The sequence below is a fragment of the Mobula hypostoma genome, chromosome 8, assembly GCF_963921235.1.
Source record: "Mobula hypostoma chromosome 8, sMobHyp1.1, whole genome shotgun sequence".
NCBI classification, from domain to species: domain Eukaryota; kingdom Metazoa; phylum Chordata; class Chondrichthyes; order Myliobatiformes; family Myliobatidae; genus Mobula; species Mobula hypostoma.
In genome coordinates, this window is record NC_086104.1 from 21,349,587 (window position 1) to 21,366,095 (window position 16,509).

A 16,509-nucleotide genomic window follows, 5' to 3' on the forward strand; every position below is an offset into this window, starting at 1 on the left:
CTGACGAATCTCAGAATTTTTTGAGGATGCAGCTAGTAGAGTGGATAGGGGAGAACCAGTGGATGCGGTATATTTGGATTTTCAAAAGGCTTTTGACAAGGTCCCACACAGGAGATTAGTGTGCAAACTTAAAGCACACGGAATTGGGGGTAAGGTATTGATGTGGATAGAGAATTGGTTAGCAGACAGGAAGCAAAGAGTGGGAATAAACGGGACCTTTTCAGAATGGCAGGCAGTGACTAGTGGGGTACCGCAAGGCTCAGTGCTGGGACCCCAGTTGTTTAAAATATATATTAATGACTTGGATGAGGAAATTAAATGCAGCATCTCCAAGTTTGCGGATGAGACGAAGCTGGGTGGCAGTGTTAGCTGTGAGGAGGATGCTAAGAGGATGCAGGGTGACTTGGATAGGTTAGGTGAGTGGGCAAATTCATGGCAGATGCAATTTAATGTGGATAAATGTGAAGTTATCCACTTTGGTGGCAAAAACAGGAACACAGATTATTATCTGAATGGTGGCTGATTAGGAAAAGGGGAGGTGAACGAGACCTGGGTGTCATTATACACCAGTCATTGAAAGTGGGCATGCAGGTACAGCAGGCAGTGAAAAAGGCGAATGGTATGCTGGCATTTATAGCAAGAGGATTCGAGTACGGGAGCAGGGAGGTACTACTGCAGTTGTACAAGGCCTTGGTGAGACCACACCTGGAGTATTGTGTGCAGTTTTGGTCCCCTAATCTGAGGAAAGACATCTTTGCCATAGAGGGAGTACAAAGAAGATTCACCAGATTGATTCCTGGGATGGCAGGTCTTTCATATGAAGAAAGACTGGATGAACTGGGCTTGTACTCGTTGGAATTTAGAAGATTGAGGGGGGATCTGATTGAAACGTATAAGATCCTAAAGGGATTGGACAGGCTAGATGCAGGAAGATTGTTCCCGATGTTGGGGAGGTCTAGAACGAGGGGTCACAGTTTGAGGATAAAAACGAAGCCTTTTAGGACCGAGATTAGGAAAAACTTCTTCACTCAGAGAGCGGTGAATCTGTGGAATTCTCTGCCACAGGAAACAGTTGAGGCCAGTTCATTGGCTATATTTAAGAGGGAGTTAGATATGGCCCTTGTGGCTAAAGGGATCAGGGAGAATGGAGGGAAGGCTGGTACAGGGTTCTGAGTTGGATGATCAGCCATGATCATACTGAGTGGCGGTGCATGCTCGAAGGGCTGAATGGCCTACTCCTGCACCTATTTTCTATGTTTCTATGTTTCTATGCTCCACCCATGCCAGTAACTCCCCTGTAATTCCATGGGCTCTTATCTTACTAAGCAGCCTCATGTGTGGCACCTTGTCAAAGGCCTTCTGAAAATCCAAGTACACCACATCTACTACATCTCCTTTGTCTACCCTGCTTGTAATTTCCTCAAAGAACTGCAGTAGGTTTGTCAGGCAGGATTTTCCTTTCAGGAAACCATGCTGGCTTTGGCTTATCTTGTCATGTGCCTCCAGGTACTCGGTAATCTCATCCCTAACAATCGACCCCAATAACTTCCCAACCACTGATGTCAGGCTAACAGGTCTATAGTTCCCTTTCTGCTGCCTCCACCCTTCTTAAATAGTGGAGTAACATCTGCAATTTTCCAGTCATCCCATACAATGCCAGAATCTATCGATTATCGATCATAGAAAAATATAACACAGAAACAGGCTCCTCGGCCCATCTAGTCCATGCCAAAACCATTTAAACTGCCTAGACCCATCGACCTACACCTGGACCATAGCCCTCCATATCTCTACTGTCCATCTACGTATCCAAACTTCTCTTAAATGTTGAAATCGAGCTCGCACCCACCCCTTATGCTGGCAGCTCGTTCCACACTGTCACAACCCTCTGAGCGAAAAAACTTCTCCTCATGTTCTGCTTAAACTACTCACCTTTCACCCTTAACCCATGACCTCTAGTTGTAGTCCCACCCAACCTCAGTGGAAAAAGCCTGCTTCCATTTATCCTGTCAATACCCCTCATAGTTTTGTATTCCTCTATCAAATCTCCTTTCAGTCACCTACGTTCCAAGGAATAAAGTCCTAACCTATTCAGTCTTTCCTTTTGACTCCAGTCTTCCAATCCCAGCAACATCCTTGTATTGCTTGAGACATTTAGAAAGACGCAGGGAATAGAGAGGTATAGACCATGTGATTTGGCAAAGCAGCTCTGCTGCCGAGAGACTAGAGGCATCTTGCACTTAGTTGTTGGGGTGGCATGGCAGCATAGCAGTTAGCGTGAAGCTATTACAACATCAGTGACCCGGCCTGGATTCAATTCCTGCCACTGTCTCTGAGGAGTTTGTACGTCCATCCCCCCCCCCCACCCATGACCGGGTGGGTATCCGCCAGCTGTTCCGGCTTCCTCCACATTCCAAACATGTACGGGTTGGCAGACTAATTGGTCACATCAGTGCAACTGAGTGGCACAGGCTTGTCGGCCTGGATGGGCCTGTTACTGTGCTGTACCTCAAATTAAATAATCGAAATAAAATGGGCACGGGCAGACGGGAATGCAGTTTTGAGGTTGTAACCAAATCAGCCACAATCTTATTAAATGGATGAGCAGGCTCAAGGGAAAATATAAAGTAAACCTCATAATTTACAGATACACCATATCACATTATCAAAGGGAGGACTGGCACTACCTTGAAAGCTAAGCTTCCAGAGAATTACAAATACATTCATTTTTGTTTTGGGAATATTTCCATAATATTGTGGATTCTTGCCTGATTATTCAATAAGTTAACACCACTGCAGCGACAGCTTAAGATTTAAGATTGCACTGGTGACTTGCTGGCATCAAACACAACTATTAACTACTTTATTACTCACACTGTTTCTCAAAAATGACCACTGCAATCAATAGCCTGTAACTTCCCTTTCAGAGTTGGGCTGTTGAACTGCCTGTACGAGCTGACATTTTTGTGGTGTGAACAGAACTCTCAAAGGTGCAGGACGGTAGTGGCATGACATGTAGGCGGTGGGGCCCAGTCCCAAGAGCGGGGAGTGAGCCGATCTTTGACTGCTGGAGCGGACTTGGAGGTGATTCAAAGTGGCAGAGCCAAGGTGAGGAAGAGAGGCCCAGGCCCAAGAGCGTGGAACTGCTGCTTGATTGATGTAAGTGCAAGGCTGAGCTGAGGTGGCAGGTTCCTGGCCTGAGAGCATATCGAAAGAACAGGGCCGCGATCTGAAAGTGAGAAATGAACAGCGGTTTGGCCAATTTAAGCACCGGGCCAGATTGAAAAGAACTGGAGACACGGGACTGGCCGGTGTTTTGCTCACTGCTCCCCGACGTTTACTCGTCTCTGTGCTGAACTGAGGCTGCGGCCTGCAGTAACAGGCTTCTGGATTGGCTGTGACTGGCTTCATGGCTATTATCTCACCATCATGAACTTCAGTTCTGAATGTTATTTGTTTAATTTTATTGTTTACATGATCTGTATTTTTTCCTGTACATTGGGTGTTCGATTCTTTTTTAATAGATTCTATTGAGTTTATTTGTTTTGTGACTGCCTGTAAGGAGATGAATCTCAAAGTTGTATAAAGTATACATACTTTGATAATAAATGTACTTTGAACTTTGAGTTTAAGGAGAGTGAGAAATAGAATTTGATTAATGTGCACAGTCAAGGGAGCAAATCTCTACTGTTTCACTATGATATAATAAGAATCCAAAAGAACCGTGCAGTGATTCCCCGCTGTGCTATAAGTGCAGAAACACTGATAGCATTTGCTTCTTTTCCAGAGGAAACACTGTGCATATTGAGAAACAAAATCCCACAATAAATCTTTAATACAAAAAAAATCCCACCAGTTCCTGCTAATCTAGAATGATGTTATAACTGTGAGACTTGTAAGGAGTTCACTGCTGTTAAGAGTTACAATAAACACAAATGTGAAATTCCTGTGTACTGCAACCTTGAGTACGAGTAGAATTTACCAGAATTCCAGCAATGTGGCTTCCTCCCACTTAGCAGGATAGGCATGCTATGTTGGCGTGGAAGCGTGTGACACCTGTAGGCTGCCCTGGCGCATATTTGGACTGTGTTAGTCGACGCAAAGTTACGTATTTCACTGTATGTTTCAATATTTCGGTGTACATATGACAAATAAAGCCAGTCTTAAAAATACCAAAGATCCACTTAAAGATTAGTCATGCAGATAAAAGCCTACATTTCTGAGAAGAATGGACTTCTGTTTTAGCAGAAAAGTCAATAAAATGCAACCTAACATTAAGCAGTGGTCCAAAGAGTCTACATATACACTATATTCCCCGCTAATTGTTTCTCAAAGCAGATGCATTTCTGTAATCAAATAAAGTGTTAATGAGAGCCATGGTCTATTTCAATAACTGGTTAGTTTCCTTCATAACCTCACAAAAGAAAGCCCAGAAGCATTTCTTGATACAGGTTGGGCACCCCGTATCCAAAATTCCAAAATCCAAAAACTGTAATTTTTTGAGTGCTGACAAGACGTCACAAACGGAAAATTCCACAAGGCAGTGGGAAGGTTCCCTGGTCATGCGCTGGTCTCTGTACACCACAGATAACTGTGAGACATGACCTCATTAATGAAAAATAGAAAAACACTGCGTAAAGTGAAAACTGAAGATCTTAATCATGTATTGAAAGAGTGAATTTGGCAGTGTCAGAGTGAACACGCACTGCTTAACGGTGTGCTGATCATGAACAAGGAGGAGAAGATGGCAGCGTGACCCAGCTTGCAGTGGCCACTCCGATGAATGATATTTGTTATCTGTCAAGTAGGGTGCCATGCACAATCCTGATTTGATGGAGACAGACGTGAGAGCATAGAGGAACATCTGTGAAATTTCTGAAATGCCTGCTTTGCTGTCGCTGCTACTGTGTAATCCAGAAGCTCCGGAGGAGAAGGCCGGGGCAGGGTCAAAGCGCTCGGCAGAGATGGTGCTCAGTGTCAAAGGGCTGGTTGGAGGCTCAAAGTTTTCGGCTGCGGTCGGGTGCTTCCAATGCATTGGCAAGTTTGCAGCACTTGGAGTTCATGGCAGGGAGAGTTTCTCTCTTCTACCATCTGCGTGAGATGATGGGGCTATCAGGACTTGAGACATTTTTTTACTGTGCCCATGGTCTGCTCTTTATCAAATTATGGTATTGCTTTGCACTGTTGTAACTATATGTTATAATTATGTGGTTTTGTCTGTTTTCGTCTTGGTTGTTCCGTGTTTCTGTGATATCTCTCTGGAGGAACATTTTTTAATACGTGCATTTCTAAATGACAATAAACAAGGACTGAGTGTCCTCATAATCTAAAAAAATCTAAATCTGAAAATTGAAGGTAATTGTGAATATTCAGCTGGCTTGTTGTAGAAGTTTAAGAAAAGTCATGGCATTACATTTTTAAAGGTTTGTGGTGATAAAGCGTCTGCTGATCCTGAAGCAGCAGAGAAATTCATTGATGAGTTTGCGAGGATTGTCGCTGATGAAAGTCAAACACACTGAATGGCTGCATCAGTACAATGCGTGATAATCAAGCGTAAGATAAAGGCAGCTTACTTGTAGCACATAAATTCTGAGTTGGAAGTGATGGCAAGCCCAAACTATCTCATTATATATTACAAAATCTAAAAAAATCCACAATCTGAAACACTTCCAGCCCCAAGCATTTCAGATAAGGAGTACTCACCTGTGCCACACAATAAATATACAGTATAATGTAATGACAACAGTTTATCAAGGAATGAATGTAAATGGGTACTTGATGCTTCTAGGAGAACCAAAGACTGAAATATATCACCACATAACTTAAACAGAAACAGAGCGTAAGAAAATTCGCCCTTTGTAATAAAGTACAATGATTGGGGAGCTGCCGATTTACACCCTGAACCTACAGTCCACTCAATACTCACTGTCATGACTGGTTCTGATTAAATCTGCCCCTCTCCTGGCTGTCTGATCACCACACTGCTTCTTCTTCATGTCTGCATGATGACCGCCAAAAACATAGTTAATGTTCAGCATTGCAGAGAGATGGCAGCATTGACTGTATGCTTATTTCTCTGAGACAATTTTGAGCTCCTGAATTCTTACCCTGTCATAAACCATTGGATTTTTACAATAAGGCTCAGATCCATTCAATATTTATTAAATAACTAATAACAAGAATGTCAAGCAGTCTACACTATTAAAGTAACACAGTTCTTTCATTGCTTCTGCTGTCAGGGAAACCTAGTGACAGCAAATGTAAGAGCCTTGGATGCCTCTTGAAACCACTCACAAACACAGTTTAAGGGGAAGTCTGCTCAATCAATTGAGAAGACAACTCATTCTCAAGGGAAAAGTGTTCCATATGGATAGATGGATGGATGGATGGATAGGTAGATAGATAGATAGATAGATAGATAGATAGATAGATACATACATACATACATACATACAGCACAGGAACAAGCCACTTGGCCCACAATGTTGTGCAGAACCAGCCAAAAAGCAAATCAAAAACACCCAAACACTAATCCCTCCAACCTACACCATGTTCATATCCCTCCATCTTCCTTCCATCCATGTGCCTATCTTAAGGTCTCTTAAAACCCTCTGGTGTATTTGCCTCTACCACCATACCAGGCAGTGCACTGCAGGCATCCTCAACTCTCTGAGTAAAAAACTTACCCCTCGCGTCCTCCTTGAACCTACCCCCTCTCACCTTCAATACGTGCCCTCTGGTATTAGCCATTTCAGCTCTGCTATCAGAAACCCCTGGGAACAGCAAATGTAAGAGTATATTCTCCTTTATGAACCTTGGCGCCGTTCACAACTTCTATCCAAAGATGGAGGTTTAATCAAGATTTAATCAAGTTGTTTACTACATCTGCAGGAGTCTTTCCCACTAGGGTTCACATTTGAATTCATTTGGGCATAATCAAAAATGGCATTGTCTTCTTTGCCAATGGAATTAATGTCAATGAAAAGTTGAAGCTCATCTGAAAGTTTCTGGCCTGTCTTTCTGCAGACTGATGTGTAGTGAATTATTCAGTCAGTAAATAGATAAGTGATCACTTAAGCCAATGCCTTGCAAGAAAAATTAACCACCCTACCCTCCAACTAAATGAGAAGTTCTGAGAAAGACTTTCTGAGATCTCCAATCTGAAACAATTTCTCTTTTCGTGGGTGCTGGGTTCCAACATTTTTTTCCTCTTTCAGCTTTCCAGCATCTGCAGTTTTTTGTGATTTTCATTTTGAGCTGTAAGTTCTCTTCATTTACAAGCACATCTTGATTTAACAACAAGATTTCATTTGTGCCGGAGCCAAGAAATTGGGGGACACTAGGGGAAGGAGATGCTGGAATCTGGAGCAACACTCAAAACTATGGGGAAGATGAGGTAAAAATTTACTGAGGGAAATGAACAATTATCATCTTCAGTCCAGATGAAGAGCCATAACCTGAAACATCAACTGTCCATTCCCTTCTAGAGCAGGGGCTCCCAACCAGGGTCCACGGACACCTTGCTTAATGGTGTTGGTCCACGGCATAAAGACACCAGGCAAGAAAAGAAATATGAAAACTTGTACAGTTAAATGAAGGAACGTGATATGGGTGAATGGAAAATGCATCTCCATCCACCTGGAAGACCTGTACAAAACCCTCATTGAAATTCCATTTGCAAAGGCAGGTTTTTGGAACCTCATCAAATCTAATTGGAGCTGTGCTCAACTATTGCATATTGATAACCTACTGTTTGGTTTTCCAACAGGTGGAGAACAAAAGTTAATCTAACCGCAGCGCTCAGCTCCAGTCAATATACTGGTGAATTGCTTCTGCAGTCTTAATGTACCACATCTACATCTTTCTGTAGTGTGGAGATCAGAATTGTACACAATACTCCAAGTAAAATCTAGTCAATGTCCCGTACAGCTGCAACATAATGTCCCAACTCAGTGCCTCAGCTCTGAAGGCAAGTGTACCGAATGCCTTCACCACTACCCATTTTACCTGTACCTTTCTTCTCTATGACTTGACTAATTTTCTTTTTATCTACAAATTTACATATTAAATGACCTACATAAATAAACTCTTCCAGCCGGTTACAGGTGTCGATTATGGATAACCTACATAGTACTGTGCAAAAGTCTTAGGCACATGTAAAAAAAATCTGTAAAGCCAAAGACTTCTGCACAGTACTGTATTCTTTGATAGTCCTCTGCATGATCCACAACACCACAAACCTTCGTATCATCCCCATCCTCTTGCTGGTGATATATCAGAATCAGAATCAGGTTTATTATCATTGGCATGTGTCGTGAAATTTGTTAACTTAGCAGCAGCTATACATAATGCAATACATAATCTAGCAGAGAGAGAGAAAAAATAAATAAAATAAAACATAATAATAAATAAACAAGTAAATCTATTACATATATTGAATAGATTTTTTTATATGTGCAAAAACAAAAATACTGTATATTAAAAAAAGTGAGGTAGTGTCCAAAGCTTCAATGTCCATTTAGTGATCAGATGGCAGAGGGTTAGAAGCTGTTCCTGAATTGCTGAGTGTATGCTTTCAGGCTTCTGTACCTTCTACCTGATGGTAACAGCGAGAAAAGGGCATGCCCTGGGTGCTGGAGGTCCCTAATAATGGATGCTGCCTTTCTGAGACACCGCTCCCTTAAGATGTCCTGGGTACTTTGTAGGCTAATGCTCAAGATGAAGCTGACTAGATTTGGGCAACAGTCATACTGTGAGGTATGACTGTGAGGTGCTCCACATGTAACAGACTTCCAGTCAAGAAAAACACCCATCTGCCACTATGATCTGTCTTCTGTCATCAAGCTTATTGTGGATAGATTGGAAACACTCCTCAGATCCACAGCTACTGGGCCAGCCTACTATGCAAGACCTTGTCAACAAAGTACAGAAATGGAAAGAGACAAAGGAGAACCAAAATCTGCTGACATACTGTAGGCTTGTGATGATGCTAAGATGATTGAATGTATGCAGCAACTAATATAAATCAACAATACTGTAGTTATGTTGCAAGGTTTAGTATGGCTTGTTGAATTTCAATTGACTTTGAAGTTAAGTCAAAAATTTTCAAAGCTTCTTGAGAACCTTAATGGGAGAGTTTAAGAAGTGAGTGTGACGGCTGAGAGTAAGTGTGAATATTCTTTTCCACTTCTACATTTTCTAGGTTAATGCAAGACCATAAGACAGGGAGTAGAATTAAGCCATTTGGCCTATCAGGTCTTCTCTGCCATTCCATCATAGCTGATTTTTTATCCCTCTCAACCCCATTCTCCTGTCTTTTCCCTGTAACCTTTGAAGATTTATTAGGCAGCCACTTCACGTACTCAATCTTTTTCCCCTGGGAATTTGCACACACAATAATTGTGAGACTTGTAAACTGAGACTACAATGCTGCAACCTTATCTCTGACCCAATCTCCATGTACATCTGGCTTCCCCGCCAGGGAGTACTTCAATTCACTGCCTACTTCAATCATATCTAATGTTGAAAGGTTTCTGCCGAAGCATATCTCCATTAACAAGCTCAGTTAGGAACTTATCCAATGTATTCTCCTATTCACTGATGCAGTACAGGAAAATCAACATTACTTATAGAACTAGTGAAGCAAACAACAAAGAGTTTAGCTCAATCTCATGCACACTTCACAGAGTTAGAGAACTTCTGAACAGGTAGAAAATATGCACGTTTTATAAGCAGAATCTACACGTGCAGGTGAGAGTAAAATACTGTAGATGCTGAAAATCTGAAATAAAAACATAAAACATTGAAAATCCTTGGCAGGTCACACTGCATCCATGAGCAAGAAACACAATTAGTGTTTCACATTGATTACCTTTCATCAGTTCAGGTGACCTGGTCCTCTCTGCTGATCTGAGCATTTATATACTGAGTATATGCTGGCCCATTGCCTCCTCTTGTGCCATGATGAGGTCCTCCTCAGGGCAAAGGAGCAACACTTTACGTTCCATCTGGGTAGCCTCCTACCTGATGGCATGAATATCGATTTCTCCTTCTAGTAAAAAAAATTTCCCTCTAGTTCCCCTCTTCTTATATTCCCCATTCTGGCCTCTTACCTCTTCTCACCTGTCTATCACCTCCTCCTGGTGCCCCTCCTCCTTCCCTTTCTCCAATGGTCCACTCTCCTCCTATCAGATTCATTCTTCTCCAGCCCTTGACCTTTCCCACCCACCTGACCTCACCTATCGCCTTCCAGCTATCCTCCTTCCACTCCCCCAACTTTTTTATATTTTGGTGTCTTCTCCCTTCCTTTCAGTCTTGAAGAATAGTCTCAGCCTGAAATGTCAACATTTTATTCATTTCCATAGATGCTGCCTGACCTGCTGAGTTCCTCAAGCACTTTGTGTGGGTTACTTTTGTTTTCCGTCATCTGCAGAATTTCTTAGGTTTATGATATACAAGATTTTGTGTTTTTTCAAACCTGAATGTACTCACAGGGAGGCGGAAACGAGACTGGTACGACCCTAAAATAATGCTGCCATAAGGTTACACTGGAATATCTTAAACCAAATAAAACTACTACAGTTTGACAACACCTTTGCATTTTCATTGCTTTTAATGCCTATTCAATCAGATTTTCAATAAAAACTTGTAAGTCTGACACTTACTGTGTTCAGTTCTGGTCACCTCACTACAGGAAAGATGTGGATACTATGGAGAGGGTGCAGAGGAGATTTACAAGGACATTGCCTGGATTGGAGGGCATCCCTTATGAGAATAGGTTGAGTGAACTTGGCCTTTTTTTCCTTATAGTGATGGAGGATGAGAAGTGATCTGACAGAGGTGTATAAGATGTTGAGAGGCATTGATCATGTGGATAGCCAGAGACTTTTTCCCCAGGGCTGAAATGGCTAACACAAGGGGGACATAGTTTTAAGGTGTTTGAAAGTAGATACAAGGGGGATGTCAGAGGTAAGTTTTTCCACACAGAGTGGTGGGTGTGTGGAATGCACTGCCGGCAATGGTGGTGGAGGTAGATACAACAGGGTCTTTTAAGAAACTCTTAGATAGATACATTGAGCTTAGAAAAATGGAGGGCTATTCGCTAGGGAAATTCTAGGCAGTTTCTAGAGTAGGTTACATGGTCAGCACAACATTGTGGGCCAAAGGGCTTGTAATTTCTATGATTCTATGCTTTAGTCTCAACCTCCCACTCAGTCACAGACCCTTTTTGTTTTCTCTCTAATGCCTCATAATTAATAATTATTAATCATTTTCAGTGAATGATGACTGATTTTAAACAGCAATTTTCCACCCGTATTGCTCGACCTAATGAGGATTTCCATTGTTTTCTGTTTCGTCTAATTGACCTGATTTGATGACTGAACAACTGGTTAGAAAGGTGTTGGAAACCCCTGCTTTTTTTTTAAATCGTACTTTTTATAAGATTTGCACTTTTTAACAAAATCATGTATTTTTCAGAGTATGTGGTTGTTCATCCTCACACACTGGCAGAAAGTGGTATAGTAGCTAATCTAACGGTTTACAGGTCGACCTTCACTAATCCAACTACCTGTAATCTGGCTCCTTTGTTAATCCGCACTGATTTCAAATTTTCTGCGCAACTGTAATTTCAAATTTCCTGGGCCACCATACCAATCTGCTGCGCATTGTTTTGGTTGCGCTAGATCTGTTCACGTGTTGGCGCGCTCTTGTAAGCACAGACAGGCAATTCCTGCTTGTTTTCCTGCATTTATTAACATCATTTGCATGAGGCACATCTCACCTGCCAGCGGCAGGGTAGCTGGCATGTACTGGGTCGGTCCACCTTCTCGCCAGCCTGCTGGCAGTCGCGCACTGCCCTCTGGCGTCGCCTGGCCAGCGCTCGGTTCTCTTCTGCCTACAGCCTCAGATCAGACGTGATGACTCACTGAATTTAAGCATATTATTAAGCGGAGGAAAAGAAACTAATGAGGATTCCCTCAGTAACTGCGAGTGCAATGTAGTCTTTGCTATCGCTTAGCTCATGTTTGAGTGCTGGTAGTGGGTGGCTTTATTTTTTGCCGGTGGGGAGGGGGGACTGTTGATCACTGCTGCTTACACATGGGACGGGGGAGCAGGGGGGGAATCTTAGGGGTTCTAACATTTAACTGTTTTTCATTCCTTGGGGTACTTCTCTGTTTTTGTAGATGGTTGCTAAGAAAAAGCATTTCAGGATGTATATTGTATACATTTCTCTGACATTAAATGAACCTTTGAATCCTTTGATATTTTGAAGGTGTGATGAGTCGGTTAGCTATTGCTTAAAATGATCCTTCTGTAATTTGGCATTTTCACTAATCCGGCACTCCTCAGGTCCCAGTGGTGCCGGATTATAGAAGGTCGACCTCTATCACCTTTTTCATTGGTGAAGTTTTAGCACATTACCCACGAAATGTAATTGTTCCAGTTATGTGGCCTATTATCTAATTTATTCCTATCTAAAGAATGTCTCATCTATAAAGTGAGATATTTTTCAGAAGTGCCTCTTGGCTTCTTTATTCCTTTGCTTTCACATCCGTACACCTCTTAGCATCATTTCTCTCCTATTTAGTTTGCTGAATATTTGTATTTTTGTTTGTACTCTAAAGTAAACTGAAATCTTAGAATTAAGACTACTCATTATTCCTGACTCTTGGAAGAACCCGAAGGATCAGAAAATAAACAGAGATCCAACAGAGGGTGGATCTGAAGCTTTGCAAAGAATCAGAATCTGGTTTATTATTACTGTTTTAAATGAGGTGAAATTTGTTGTTTTGCAGCAGCAGTGCGGTGAAAAGTCATCAGATTACTATACCTAATAAGACACTAATAACTAAATAGTGCAGGAAAAAACATGAACTATTCAGAAATTTGATGGAGGGGAAGGAGATGTTCCTGAATCATTAAACATGGATCTTGAGGCTCCTGTACCTCCTCCTTGGTGATAGTAATGAGAAGAGAGCAGGTCCTGGTTGAAGCAGCTCCAAACTGATGGATGCTGCTTTCTTGAGCCACCGCTTCCTGAACACATCCTCAATGGTGGAGATGGTTCTACCCATGATGAAGCTGGGTGCGTCTACAACCTTCTGCAGCTTCTTGTGATCCTGTGCATTGGGGCCATCATACCAGGCTGTGGTGTAACCAGAGTTCTCTCCACTGTATATCTGTAGACATTTGCTAGTCTTTGGTGACATGTCAAATCTCCTCTAGCTCCTAATGAAGTAGAGCCACTGGTGTATCTTCTTAATGATTGCATCAGTGTGTTCAGCCCAGGACAGATCTTTAGAGATGTTGACACTCAAGGACTTAAAGCTGCTCATCTTTTCTGCTTTTCCACCTGATGGAGAAGTGGACAATGATGACAATGAGATCGGTCTGCTTGATTTTCTTTTAAAAATAACTGATAAAGATATATTTAAAACATTTTAAATACTTCATGAACACAAGAGATTCTGCAGATCCTGGAAATCCAGAGTATTTAAAGTTTTTCTTTTTATTACATTTCTTGAAAGTTACAATTGCATTCATACATTTATAATACGAGCATAATTGTAATAATGTATTGGCAGAGATGCACCTTATCAACAATCCATTGTTTGTAGTGATGTTATAAAGAGATGCACAGAGAAAAGGTATCAAAAATACTATCTCCATTGTTTTGAGCTTCTCATTATACCAACTCACACCTACACTCCTCAGTCCAGCTTTTGTCTTCTTAGTTCTTTTTTCTCCAAAATGTGAGACTAATACAAATAAGACATCATGCAACTGTAAAGTAGAACTTTGGTAGCTTATTGATGAGAATGATTCACTCTGAAGTTACCAACTACCAGTGCAGTAGGTCATCTCTTTGCCGTTGTACCTCTGTCTTTTCAGCCCCAGGCTCTGTTTGCCAACAAGACAGGACCTATGAGAATATAGAATAAAAATTAATTGCAAGTCTTCTATTTGTTATGACTGCAAACTACCAATTTTACAAACTAATGAGTAATTAACACACATGAAAATATAGAATAACAAGTCCATTCTGACCTCCGAGACTGCTTCCTCTGTTAAGTGTTGCCATTACTTCTTCCTAATCTAGTCAATCCCTTGAGGTGAGAAAATAGTCATGGGTAAATCAGGTATTCCCTGGCATACTACTGTAGTTTAGTTAATCTTTTCCCCAAAAGACTAATTTAACCAGTACTTCTGATATAGTTTTCTTCTATTTAATTTTTCATCTTCAGTTCTCCAGGACATCTTTACCAGAGGTCAGAAGCACTTCAGATCTTAAATTGAGTACTTTGTATATGAACGTTGGCAAACTATTTTAAAGCCTAAATGAAGCCAAAGTGGCTTTTATGTAGTGTCCTATTTGTAACATCATTCACTAGTTGGCGCATCTGAAAATGGAACCCCCCCCCCCGCCAAACTAAATATGGAGGGAGAAGGAATTAACTCAAAATGTGTAGCTCGGGTAGCTGATGGTTGGGGTGTCTTGTTCCCTGATCTTGGCAATCTATTTTGTCACCATACGAGACAAATTAACAGCACACTGATGACGTCTCCTCGCATGGTGACGAAATGTTTGCAAGTGGATTGCAAAGGTCGGAGAACAACTCAACTCAACCATGGGAGGCAGAGCTCAGACAGGGAGGGGACAATCTTTTTCCAATGGTGTAGCAGGCTCCTGCTTTTCTTTCTAACATTTCAATTCAGGGTTTCTAAGATCAGTGATAATACTTCCACTCTGTGCTAAGGCTGAGAATGCAGGAGATCAGTGTTGGAAGAAACTTTGATTTGGATTTAATAACTTGCTACTAGTTGACTTTATTTATTGAATACAGCATACAGTAGCCCCTCCAGGACCTCCTACGCCACCCAGCAACCCACTGATTTAACCCTACAATTTACAATGACCAATTGACCTATCAACTGGTACCTCTTTGGACCGTGGGAGGAAACCAGAGTACCTGGAGGAAATGCATGCGGTCATGGGGAGAGCATGCAAACTCCTTACTGGCAGTGACGGGAATTGAACCCGAGTCGCTGGTATGGTAAAGCGTTGTGCTAACTACTAGGCTACCGTGCTGCCCATGTTCATGACTGGAACGGACACTGGCATACTGTACATGAGTACACAGCCGGAGATTCTGGAGGAAGATTGTGTTGAGGGCCTGGAGCATTTGGAGAGCTGATTAGAGGAGAGTGTGGAGAAACCCCAGAGAAACAAAGAAATGTTCCTCATCAATTTCCAGTCCCCTTCTTTTGGCAGGAAGTCAGTGGATTTGCCAATTAAAATAAAGTTAAAATGACCTCATGGTAATAATGGACCCCGATTAACTTATCTAAATTAGTCTCAGGAGCACAATTTAGACAATCAAGCAGATGACCTCAAGCACGATCAAAAAACAGGTTTAAGATTCTCCACTGCTCTGCCAGAAGGTTGAATTTGCATCCAACCTTGGATTTGCTGTAACCTGCCTGATATTGATCCAGAGGTTGCAAACCAAAGATGTGCTAACTGAATTCATGCACACAAGTATGCAGACTTTTCGTCCCTCTTCCCTCCGGGAGAAGGCTCAGGAGCTTGAAGTCTCGTACGGCCAGATTTGGGAACAGCTTCTTTCCAACTGTGATAAGACTGCTGAACGGATCCTGACCCGGATCTGGGCCGTACCCTCCAAATATCCGGACCTGCCTCTCGGTTTTTTTGCACTACCTTACTTCCCATTTTTCTATTTTCCATTTATGATTTATAATTTAATTTTTTAATATTTACTAATTTTAACTAGTTTTAATAATCTTAATATTTAATATTTGTAATCCAGAATCAAAAATCGCTGTGATGATTGTATGTTCTAGTACCAATTGTTTGACGACAATAAAGTATGAAGTATAAAGACTAACAAAGTAGCCTTCCAATTCTTGAAAGATCATAGTAGAGAGACTGTTCTTAATTTTTATTTGAAGGAAAGAAAAAGACTTGAAAATTGCCTCAAGATTAATAGAGTTAACTGTCATACAACATAATCCGAGTTGTATTATTGAAAGGATGAGTTTGATGGCTGGAATTATTATAATTCCAGGTACAGTGCTGTGCAGAAGTCCTAGACATGTATATATAGCTAGGGTGCCCGAGACTTTTGCACACAGTGCCGTATTTGTCAATGTGGAGCAGAGAGTGAGTTGTAAATCTGACAGGACCAATAGATGTTGGGAATGGTGAGGGTGGAGCTCCATGGGAGGGGTGCGGGACGGGGGCAGAAAAGAAGTTCCGGGGCGGGGGTGGTGGTGGGGGTGCAGACACACTCAGTTCTGAGACACCAGGTAAGGTCACTTGATTCCAAACAACCGGTTAATTGATCATTATAGAAAGTCTCTGATGTTTCCCGCTCCCACTCTTCTCCCTTCCCCTTGTCCCAACATGATTCCCCTTTCCCTGCTCCCTTCCCGCTCCCAGTCCACAATAGAGACTCATAACAGAATCAGATTGATCATCACTCACAT

At 41.8% G+C, this 16,509-nt stretch overlaps 1 long non-coding RNA gene across 1 annotated transcript in view; it reads right to left on the reverse strand.

Moving 5' to 3' along the window:
- Window positions 1-13,659: 13,659 nt before the first annotated feature.
- Window positions 13,660-16,509, reverse strand: part of LOC134350070 (uncharacterized) — a 44,006-nt gene continuing 41,156 nt past the window's right edge. The window contains exon 6 of the long non-coding RNA XR_010018801.1: window positions 13,660-13,924. This is a non-coding gene — a long non-coding RNA (uncharacterized LOC134350070). The remainder of the gene's footprint in view (window positions 13,925-16,509) is intronic.